General features: G+C 41.0%; 1 long non-coding RNA gene across 2 annotated transcripts in view; it reads left to right on the top strand.

The window, feature by feature from the left end:
- LOC128090906 (uncharacterized) overlaps window positions 1–11,737 on the top strand; it is a 36,954-nt gene extending 25,217 nt beyond the window's left edge. For both annotated transcript variants that reach the window (XR_008211141.1, XR_008211142.1), the window contains 3 exons: window positions 1,889–2,023; window positions 10,464–10,549; window positions 11,531–11,737. This is a non-coding gene — a long non-coding RNA (uncharacterized LOC128090906). The remainder of the gene's footprint in view (window positions 1–1,888; window positions 2,024–10,463; window positions 10,550–11,530) is intronic.
- Window positions 11,738–12,177: the final 440 nt, after the last annotated feature.

Raw genomic sequence — 12,177 nt, 5'->3', positions numbered from 1 at the left:
CACATCTATACTTTCTTTTCTGTGCTAAAACAAAGCCACATAGACTTGGTTTGCTAGCCTTGAATTCAACTCAGTTTTTGATTTTTCTAGCGTTTACACGAATTCTGTGCTTGTAACCTTGGGGAGGGATGGAAGAATATGCCCATCAACTGTTCTGTTACTGAACACACACATAGCAATATATGGCCTCAGTTTGCACTTTGGGGAGATTCAGCTTGGATTTTAGGGAAAATTTGTTCTCAGGAATAGTGGTAAGGCAGTGGCACAGGCTGCCCAGGGAGGTGGTGGAGTCAATGTCCCTGGAAGCATGCAAGAAATGTGTGGATGTTGCGCTGGGGGACGTGGTCAGTGGGCATGGTGATGGCAGGTCAGTGGTTGGACTAAATGATCTTTGTGGTCTTTTCCAACCTTTGTGATTCTGTGGTCTATCCAAGGTCTTCTAGATTTTGCTGTCCTGAAAATCACTTGATTTCATGGTTTCTTTTCTGCAGTAGTACCAGATTTTCTCTCACTTTTGCGATGCCTGGGATCCTCAGACCAAGGCTTAATTAAGAACTAGGATTGGGTAGCTTAAACAGACCCCAAATGCCACACACTGAATGCAAGTCTTGCAAAATGGGCTTCTTCTTACAGGTAGGGTTTCTCTGCTCTACAGACTGGTTGTAGCTGGTGTGCAGTTGCAGAGCTTAACCCAGTGCTCTCTCCCGCAGTGCAGACAGAAGTATGTAAGACATCTGTGTAAATAAAATACACTGACAGGAGTTCTTCCATTGCTGCCAGTGACTGAAGTGGCACAGGCAAAAATCACAGCCAGATGAGTGGGACTGTGCCAGAAGGGATCTGTATCACTTTGACCCCTTTCTCGATAGATGCAAATACTGTAGTAAATTCACTGAGTTTGTTGAAGCAAATATTTAGAAACAGAGTTGCTTTAAGCTCTCTGAGGTGCTGCTAAGTCTTGTATTGCAGAAGTTTGCTGTTTACCAGAAAACTGAATGACTTTAAAGCTCCCAAGAGTTCTCTCACCTCTTCTGCAGTGAAGACCTTTTCAGGCAGAGGTGCCCAGTGGATTTCTGCCAAGATCAACTTTCCTACCTACAGTACGTGCAGGGAGGAGAAAGCACCTGGAGTGCTGATGCTCCAGCCTCTGGCTGAAATATGGGTAGGGCTCTGCTGCTTCACTTCTGCATGTGCTGAAGAACAAGGATCAGCTACAGCTGAGGGTCCTGTACAAGAGTCCTAATTGCCCCTAGGCAAATATTATGTATATGGAGAGATGAGTCCTCCTTTCCTCACAGAAAGTACAGCTTTCCACATATCGCATCTCCTGCACATGGAGCATGTCTGAAGTCTTGGGAGACTCCATGTGTGATCTCATTTGGGTGAGGATGGCCACATGCGTAGAATCCTGGGCTCAGGAGAGCTCAAAGGTTTGGTTTATTTTTCATTCTACTTATGTGGAATTTATTTTTGGATACTGTCCTGCAGCAGTGATGCAATTGTTAAGAGCTAGTATCTTCATTTTTCTACCTTGTGGTCCCAAAATCTTTGCAGCCTTCAGCAGCAAACAAAGGTTACCTGTTAAAGGGGATGAGCTCTAACTAATTAAGCTAACTTTTATGGCTTCCACAACTCTGTGTGATGACAGTGTGCTGGTACGGAAGATGTTTCTCTGAACTCAGAAGAACATTTGGTATCTGCAATGGCCAGGTTTTTGAATGTGCTGCAGCTTGTTGCACCATCTGTGCTAAAAGAAGTGGACGTGCCACTCCTAAATGTTAGGGATGCTTTGTTTCAGCAAGCACATAACAAGTGATTGTAAGGCTTCTTCAAAATGATTTGCAAGAAGATAAAGAACCATACATAGTTTTCTGTCTTTTTTATATAGGTGAGAGAGCAACTGAGTATCTTCTGCTTCTCCACATGAGCTATCTCGAAGATGAGACGAGTCACCACAGCCCAGGGAATGCTAACATTTGGATTACACCTCCCTGCAACACAGAACCCTGCCTCCACCTCTCAGGTACAGTGGTGCTTGATCCCTCCCATAGCAAATCCCTGATTAATTTGAGGTCTGCTGCATCCCTGCATACCCAATGGCTGGTGATACTTTTCATGACTATTTTGTACCTTGAGCTATTTGTACCTGTGAAAAATGGATTTAAAAACCTGTCAGGCACAATCAGAGGCACTCTGTGCATGCCATCTGAGTGTCTTATGTCTGTGGGGATGGCTGCTCAGCATGAAATCCCTGGCAGAGATTGGATCTGATCTAGGTTTCGCTCTGTTACCCCAGAGTCCATGAATTGAACAGTACAAGAAAAGAAATTAAGCCTAGGTTTGGCTAGGTTTGAGCATTAGAGTTTGGGGATGGATTAAGACTTTTCAAAACCCATCCTGTCTATCCCACCCCCTGTGCCTCCCTTTCTAAGTAAATGTGTTGATCTGTGTACTGATAAAGCTTCCTCAGATGCAGGATATCTTTTGGCTGCATCTTTGGCTGTGCTGGAAATAACTCCCTCTCTCCCATCCCTCCCCTCCACCCCACTCAAATTCTTCAGCTGCAGCAGGGCAAGCAGCCAACCTCATTTCTAAGCGTCTCTTGTCTGAGGCTCCATCCAGATGCTTTCAGGGAGAGGCCTGATCAAAGCAGACAGTGCTGCAATTGAGCCTGGTAGCAGGGAGCTGCGAAATGGTCATGGGCTCCCAGGAAAACCCCGCGACTATTTGTCAGGCTGCTTTGATGAAGCCCGTCACCAGAGATGCAGTTGTCCCCAGCACCCAGCATAGCACAAAGGATGGAAAGATGGACACACATATTTGGTTGGCAATGTGAGCAGTGGAAAGTATTGTATTTTCTCCATGGCAAGGTTGACTTTTGAGTCCTTTCTGTGATATAATTTACTTTTCCATCCTTTCTTCTGTTTTAACTCCAACAAGCTAATTGGCTTATTCAGCATTTCCTTGCCAAATTGTACATATAATTTGATGATGGAATAGTAAGCAACAGCAGCAATAGTAATTATGATCTCAGTATCTGCAGAAAGATTTGCATTTACAATACAATTTTTTGTAAAAGTAGTATTTTTTGTAGAAGTTATATTTAGCAAAGAATGCCACAGTATATATCACAGCCTATAAGCTCTGAGTGTTTTGAACTGTTACTCACAAACACTGCTGACAGTTTTTTGAAAGGCTCGATATAAAGCCCTTCAGCCCGTTGAAGGAGACACTTGTCTGCACTGTAACTAGTACATATGGTATTTACAGCCACACTCCTCTTTCTGCTGTGCATCTCATCATCTGCAGTCACTCTTACACTCAACTTTATTTCATCTTCAACAATGCACATGAAGTGAGTCTGACAGTAGGCTTACCTAAACATCATTATCACAAGCAGCTTACAGTGATCAGAATGCGTACTTTGCTGTTTGGATGCTCCCTGCATCGCTTGTTAGGCATCTCTGCTGCCCCACTGCTCTTTTGGGCAGAGGGAAGGCATCGTGCTGGGGGGTTGGAAATATGGCTATACATATCAAATATACATAAATATTTGATTTGCATACAAGGCATCCAAGTCATTGACTTCTGAGGGGAATCTGAAATTACAGGTGCTTTCTCAGATCATGCTAAACAAAAAATAATGTTGGCCCCATTTCAGCATGCCTGAGGTATGAGAGTGCAGCAGGCAAATGGTTGAAATGTCAGGTCCTTGTCACAACCACGCATGGGCTGCATGCTTGTCCTGGACCTGTGATGTGTGATGGCAAATCTGTTGTTCCCATTTTACATGATCTAATAGTGATAGGACAAAGGGGAATGGCTTTACACTAAAAGAGAGAAATTTAGGTTAGATGTTAGGGAGAAAATATTTAGTCAGAGGATGGTGAGGTGCTGTCACAGCTGCCCAGAGAAGCTGCGTTGTCCCATCCCTGCAGGCACTCAAGGCCAGGTTGGATGGGGCCCTGGGCAGCTGAGCTTTTGGGGAGCAGCCCTGCCCGTGGAGCGGGGTGGGACTGGGTGGGCTTTGAGGTCCCTTCCAATATAAAACATTCTGTGATTCTATGATTCTATCAGGAGAACTCAGCATAGACAAAGGAGTGGCAAAAGAGTCACATCACAAGTATAAATTCCCATTTTGCTTAGTTCCTTTTTTTTTTTTTTTTTTTAATATGTGTTCGCAAGCTTTCCCATTCCTCTTAATTTGGGCTGGAGGTGTTCCAGATAAGATATTTGTGTGACCTGCTTACCTGCCTGGGATTTATCCTCATATCACATTGATGACCTGGAGGTGGAGATATTGTAAAACATGGAGTATTTTTCCTCATAAATTGGAAAAATAAATATCTGGAAAAAATCTTAGATTTTTTTTTCATCCAAAGTGAAAAAAAAATTCAAGACCCAGTTGTGATTGTTTTCCTTCCCTTCTAGCATTCTGTTATGAAACACATTTACTATTTGTGAACTACTCTGGTTGAGGGCAAGTCATGTAATTCCCAGAGAAGGATGATCTCAGGATATGAAAGAATCTAAAGTGAAGCCAGATGAAAAAATGAGGATGTGGGGAGATTTCCTTTTATATTTCTCCCCCACTTGCCAGTGTTTTTGGAATATGCCTAGGTGCTGTTGTGCCTGTATGTTTTCTTGAACTGAGACTGCTGCAGAAGCTGCAATTGTCTAAACAGAGATTTGATTACATGACGTGTTATTATTTTTTGGGCAGTTTTTAAATATTAGCACAACCTTGATTAAAAATCTGATGGTGGCAAATGCTGGAGAATAAGGAGGAGGTAACTGTGAAGAAGTGGCAGAGACAAAGTGCCCCCATTTCCCTTTCTCCCGTAATGGATGGGGAGAAGGTATCTCTGGCTTGATTTTTTAAAATTATTTTATTTTTTGGTTTGGTCTTCTGTGACCCTGTGGAAAGGTTCTCTTGTGACCCCCTTCTCCCTACCCACTCTGCTTAAGAACTTTCTTTTATCTTGGAGCATATTTAAAACAACGCCCATGTAACCAAGCCTTGGTAATGTCTGAGCCGGAACTGGGGAGGGGAGGTTTTCAGAAATAAATGAGAAACCCTTTCTAACATGATTATTGCCAGTGTGGAGAGAGAGGTGGCTCAGGGAAGGGGAGAGCAGGAGGGCATGAACAGCAGCAATACAGTACTTAGCAGGTGTTGGGGAGAGCAGAATCTAATGAGAATCATAGAAACACTTGAAAGCTTTTTAACTCCATACAGGATTTGCAGGAGCTGTTGATAGGAAACAGTAGTGACCCAACTGATAGTTAAAGAGATGAAAGGGAAGCCCTTCGGATTAAATAAGATTTAGGAAATAAAAGGATTAGTGATACACAAAAGCTAGATTTAGGGGTTTATTTAACCAGTGCAGTGTGGCATGATGGGATGTGGGCCATCAGAAAGGAGATGAAAGACAAAGTAAAAGGACGAAAGGGGAGGTAGTAGGGAGGCGAGGAATCAGCACAACATCTCCAAAACCCCTCACAAATCTTCTTATAATTGAAAATGGCACAAAAAAGTAGTTTTCATTAGCAATCCTGTCTTCTTTACATAGTAACAAGAAATGCTACAATGACAAGAAATCTTCTGTGATGGACTGTCAGCTCAAATTTATGTTACACAGGAGGAGAGACTACGTTGTCCGTTCATTCACGCTTATAGATTAGAAGTTTGATGAAGTAAAATCAGATCTATGTAAAAATATCACTTCAGTAGATTCCTATTTAATTGTGCTTTCGAGTACAGGCTGCTGAAAGGACATTCTTGTTTAAAAGATCTCCAATTGGAGGTCTCTAGTGAATTGGACGTCAGCCACAGAAATGAGAGGTGGTGAGCACGTGTCTGTGGAGCCAAGAGCAGAATGCCTCCAGCAAGCATCAATCCTGGGACCAGTTCATTTTGTAGCTGAAAAAACAGGACTGATAAGTTTCCAGAGCAAAGCTGCTGGACTTCTGGCTGAATCATCTATTAGTACTGGTGACCATTTGTGTTTTTAGAGAAGTACAGAAAAAAAGGTTACGTTAAAGTATTTGACTTTAGTTCGTCAGTTGTTTATTTAGGGACTACTTCAAAGAGCACTGAGGATAGTAGAATGGCTACCAAGGGGATTTGGCTCAGAACGTAAGACATTATAGTCAAGTAATTGTTGATGCTCTCAGCTTCTTGTAAGTGCCAAGTGGAGAAAACACAACATCTTCTGTTTCGAAGATGCTCTTACTCCTAATCTCCAGGTCATAACTATTTACTCTCTAGTGTGTCAGATGCTATCCGGACAGAATTGTAGACTCACAGAATCATTAAGGTTGGACCAGTAAGACCATCTAGTTCAACCATCAACCCGTCACCACCATGCCCATTATCTCCTTGTCTAAACGGAAAAAAATACATCTTTTGTGACCTCATTTTATCAATATGAAGATTTTTTTGCAATCATGGATAGTTATGATTACATTAGGAAGGTTTAGGTTTATAATGTTTGGGGGATGTTCAAATTAAAGTAATCCAGATTCATCCTGTCAGTATTTCTGGAAATACATTAGTGTAGAAATGTTTCTACAGATAATATTTACTTTTTTACTTTTTCTGTAATCACATAGGAATGCTAATGGGGTTACAAAATGTTTCAAAAGTTAGGGAATGACATTATTTCAGTTTCTTAGGTATCTTTTATTTGGCCTTGTTTTGCCTGTGGTACTTGATGGTTTAATTGCTAGAATGTCCCAGAGTAGTTCTTTTTCAGTAAAATCTGTCCTGAACAAGAAATCTAGGTCTATATAATAGATTTAAGCATTACTTATGATTGCTTTGCATTTTTTTTTTCTGCTTCTCTCTGTAAAGAGAACTGCATTCCAGTTGATTGGATTTGGATGGAAATGGATGCTTGACTGAAAATTCACAGAGAGTGCTTAAGGGGCACTTTATTTTTTCAGTAAAATGATCTTCAATATCCTGACTGCATAACAAAATCTTTGTAAAATACTTTTTGCACCTAAATTACCCCTTCATTTATTTTATTATTGTTTTAGTCCCTGAATGAGAGCAGATAAAACTTGTTTTTCTTAATGAGCTGTTTGTCTTAATGAGATGTTTATTATTAATACATAAACAATTTGATGCCCGTGCAGGGACAATTTTCAGATTTACTTATATGTCTGTTTGGATTTTCCAAAACACCTGGCTGGATGGAGTGTCTAGTGGCTCATGGTATCAGAGAGCATAAGTCAGCGTCTGCAAATACTTAGGGGCCCTTGAAATTGGGATTTTCAAATTTTGCTGTATGTAATAGCTTGCCTGGGATTCATGAGGAAACTAGGGTGGATGCAGTGGCAAAATTCACGTCTCCAGAGATGACTCACTTGTTGTCTTCTTTGCTGTCTCAGACTCCTTGAGTATATCTTCCCTGTCTATGCAAGTATGGTCTAGTCCAACAAGGAGGACATGTATCTGGACCAACATCCAGCATAAGTCCCTTCTGGCCTGCGAGCCCTGCAGCCTTCATTGTACCGTGTCCTTGCTTCTGAGGGCTTGAGTTTACAGCCTGAACAAATGCTGTAATCCTGTACTTCATATGACGACATGGCTGTCTTCATATGCCTGAGGAGGTGGGGCGTGGGTTTACTGGCTTGCTCACAGGTTATTTCCATCTTTTCCCTTTGGAATTTGACATCCTTCTTCTAGAGCATGAAGATGGTACTATGGGTGTTTGTTAGTCTGACAGAGATCAAGGACTGTAACTTCACAGTGGCTAATTTTGCCATGGATGTACAGCTTGCTGTTGAGGTTTCTGTTTACTTTTAGATTTGAAATAAATTATCTGTTATGATTTTTTTTTTTTTTTTGAGTAAATAACAGTTGGAAAATGTGTTTTAGAAAAGTGAATGTGAGTTTATTAATATAGGGTAATTGAGTCCTCATATTAAACAGTACCACCAATACTGCATATTGGTAGTACATGGATGGTTGCTTTAACTTTTATTTAGGAACATCCTGAGACATTAATTTTTACATAAATGCATTCTTATGATTATAATTAATTCCAAACTCATTCCAAAATGTTGCTTCATTACTGTCTTTTAAAGTTACATTTCATTTGAGTGTGCTCCTGCACTGTTGTCTTCTCTCTTTGTTGCCTCTCTTCCAATCAGAGTGGATGAAATGCTGAAATATTGCTGTGGTAGACTTGAAATTCCTAAAACAGAACATACCAGAGTTTTCAGGAGAACAAAAGCCCCTTTTTGTCCTACAGCACATTTTTCTGTCCTAATTCCTCTCTGGGGATAGCCTTTACAAGGAAACAATTTTTGGTCACCAGCAGCAGGGTTTCACCTGGCAGTTCTTGCTTTCTGTGTTCTCCTACCAGCTCTCCTGCTCCAACTACTGCTGCTAATCTAAGTACATTGAATTGAGTAGTGAGGAGCTAACATCCCTCTCTGACATTATCCAGCATCTTTCTTTCAGCCCCCAAAACGAAACTGGCAGAGCAAGCAACAGATTCTTCCATGCTTCCTGAAAGGAGATTGTAGTGATGTGAGAGTAGGCTTGTTTTCCCAGGCAACAGCAATAAGATGAGAGGGAATGCCCTTTAGCTGCATCAGAGGAAGTTCAGGTTGGATATTAAGGAAAATTTGTCCCCAGAAAGAGTGGCACAGGCTGCCTAGGGAAGTGATGGAACACCTGGAGGTGTTCAAGAACCGTGTGGATATCGCACTGAGGGACATGGTTAGTGGGCATGGTGTGATGGGTTGATGGTTGGACTAGATAGTCTTAGTGATGTTTCCAACTATACCGATTCTATGATTCTGTGATTATAGTTGCACATCATAAATAGCCACAAAATAAGATGTTTTTATTCACTCTCTGAACAAACTTTTTCTACAGATGATACATGTGGTTTACACTTAGAAAACTTTCAATGTCTCTTTGAGAAAATACAGGGCTATAAACCCAACTTCAGTTCTGCTGTCTTTTCTTGGTAGTAGACATCATATATGGAGATGTTTTCTAATTTTTCTTTTGTTCCACTGTGGTGAATAACAGAGGCAGGACTCTGTAATCACAGCTCAGATAGGCTGGCTCATAAGCATCATGATGAAGCTTGTTGAACTCAGACCCTTTCTTACATAAGGTCATTGCATTGGTTCTCTCAGCCTTCTGGTCAGCTTTGATGTGAGCTGCAGTATTTCTGTGACCTTAGCCTAGGGATAAACTAGTGGCCCTGCACTCAGCAGTGGTTAAACGTGAATATATAAAGAAAGTGGAGATTTGCTTTGTGCCATATGAGGTTACTTTCAAGCATACCCACAAACTTGTAGAAAATTGATGTATTTGCTTTATTGAAAATATGTAATAGTAGGAAAAGAAACAGTATTTCAGGCAAAATAATATTTAAAGCTTACCAGCTCATGTACCTTGCTCTATGATTTCTGTTTGAGAAATAGATCTGCTCGTATCTCCATAAATATGTCTTGCCAATTTCTTTTTCTTTTTTTTCCCTTTTTCTATAGATTAAAGAGTTTATACCCTTTCATGTTCAGCTTTTTTTCCGTAAGCCACTAAAGTCAATTTTTTGGGTCATTAGGGCATGTATCAAATGTGTGTATATAACTTTGTATAGTCATATTTCTTTTTGTCCTTTTGGGTGTTTATTTTGAAGGAAGTTAAGTATGAACCAGTTCTTAAGCAGTTCTTAAATGTGTAGTGTCTTTAACTGCTGTGTTTGGAGAACAGAAGGTTTTGTCTGTGACTACTGAAGGATGGTATCCTATATTTTATATTTTCAAGCCAAAGACAAGGGAAAATGTAAGTTTACAGAAGGTGCAGAAGGGATTGCTTAAATCTTCCCAAGTGCAGTCATCAGTAAATCATGCAAAAAAGAGCAATAGAGGAAGTATAGGAAGCCTCTGTGCTGGTGCAGAAGAAAAAGGAAAGATTTTTGTGCAGACAAATGCATATAGATTGCTTCAGTAGTCAGCTCGAACAGTCAGTTCCATTTCTTGGCCTAAATGTAAGCTGTACATAAAGCTGTATGGAGAAAAGGTTGCTTCACTTTTCTGTCTCTCTGTGTGCCGTGGGGGCTGAGTGGCATGCTCTAGAACTGCTTTGATTCTTAGTGATTGTGTTCAATTTTGCGCATTTTAGTTAATCTTGGCAAAGTTATGAAGCGTCCTGTTGGGACTGGGCTTCTTGAAGAGTAAACTTATATGGTGGCTATAGAGTAGGATGAGTCTGAAAGTTGCTGAAGGTTCCCTGTGCATTCACCAGAGGAGAAAAGACCTTTCGGGGAGCAATTCTTCCAAATAATAATGAAAGGCAATGAAGTTCTCAGTGCAACTCTTGAAAATTAGGGCTGTTTTGAAATGGTAATGTGTTCATTGTAACAGGTAATGGGAACACTGCATCTGGACTTCTTCAAGATGAGTCACACTTTTCCTCTTTAATTCTGCAGAGACTTGGCACCTCTGCGTGATGAAATCCAAATACTGGCTGTGGTTACGGAACCGAGCAAAATACAGAGCAGATGAAGAGATACAGGTCAGAATATGCATCTATAGCTGTTTGCCAAGATGACATGGATCCAGAGGAATGTTTGAGCACAACCCAGAAATTGTCATTCTTGAATATACATCCATTGAGATGACCCTAGAGAATATACACCTGGTTTTCACTTAACCAATTGCAGAAGAGATACCAGCTGAAAAGTACTGAAAATTGGAAAATTTTCAGATAGGTCAATGCTGTTTCTAAAATATCCTGGGATTTGGAGTACACTATTCTGTACTGTTTCTTTTGCTCCAAAACTAAAAGACACTGTCCTAATAAAGAGGACAGTACAGAATGACTGCTGCATTGCTATTTTGATGACAGGCCCCTTCTTTTTCTACTTGTTTGCTTTAGTTCTTACCTTATGCAATGATAATTTTAGAAATGAATTCTAAAGTGAATGACATTTCCTGCAATTGCTGTCCCTTATCTGGAAGATAATGCTTATAGATGTGAATTGATAGTTTCTGAGATTAGCAATGCAAGATTGTGTTTCCTATACAGACTGACTTAAAACCAGGAGGATAAAATGGCTTTTACTATGCAAAGGTATTTCTGTTCAGGTCTGTTGGAATGTTCTACTGCCTAGGACACAGGTAAAAAAATATTTGATGTTTAGTCTAAGTTTTGCCTTTCTCAGAGTTATCATTATTTATAATTACTGCTCTTTTACTATCCTAACTTGTTTTTTCTCTGCTGCCTGTTTATTTCTAACAGATGCTTACAGCCAGTTAACATATGTCCCCTCAGCCTTTGCCTAGTTAAGCTGTATGCAAATCAGTTACTTCTTTCAATTTTCCCCCCATCTAAATCCCCTCCTCAGCTACTTAACATTTTCTTCATTTTCTCATGGCTTCTAATATGTCTGCAGCGCTGAATGAATATCCTGGGAGTGGCAATTTGGTTTTAAAGATATAAATAAATAACTAAAAACACAATCTTTTTTTAATTAAAGCTATTTATTATTTGCAGAGCTGTAGCTCGCGGGGCCTCATTGTTCGGGAACACCACGTAACAAAAAGAAAAGCCGTGCACTGAGGAGCTGCTGTGTCTGCAAGGGATCTCTTCAAAACAGAAACCAAACAAAATTGAACAAACCCAACAATGTACTCTGCAGCCAACAATGGCCGCTGCCAAAGTCTTGTACCTGGCAGCATTCAACAGGTTATAATGCTTGTATCTGCTTGGTTGTCTTCCTATCCCATTTGTTGTTGCTGCGTGTGTTTTATATGACTTAATTCAGTACCTGTAGGTAGACTTAGGTTTTGCTGCAGTGTGGCTGTGGCTTTGGGAGCCTCTGCTTGTTTTCATGCTGGCAGCAACTGGCAGCTTCTGGTTAAATCCAGCTGATGATGAGCGCTGCCGTGCTTGAGGCGCTGTGCGAGCAGAGGCAGACAGAGCAATCCCAGGCCAGCAAGCTCTGGTCTTGTGCCTGGAGACGTCCTTGGGAGCTCCAAGGGAGATGTGGCGTCGCCATGGCGAGGCCTGGAGTCTGGGGATGGCTCCTCTCCTTGTGGATGGGAATGATGGCTTCTGTTTTTAGACAGCAGCGGTTCCAGAGATGCATCCCTAAGTGGCTGGTGTCCATCCTGCAGCAATCCAGACCTTCCTGTGAGGCC

Source organism: Tympanuchus pallidicinctus, unplaced genomic scaffold (assembly GCF_026119805.1).
Source record: "Tympanuchus pallidicinctus isolate F22 unplaced genomic scaffold, pur_lepc_1.0 scaffold5, whole genome shotgun sequence".
NCBI classification, from domain to species: Eukaryota; Metazoa; Chordata; class Aves; order Galliformes; family Phasianidae; genus Tympanuchus; species Tympanuchus pallidicinctus.
This window is presented reverse-complemented; position numbering and strand designations above follow the sequence as displayed.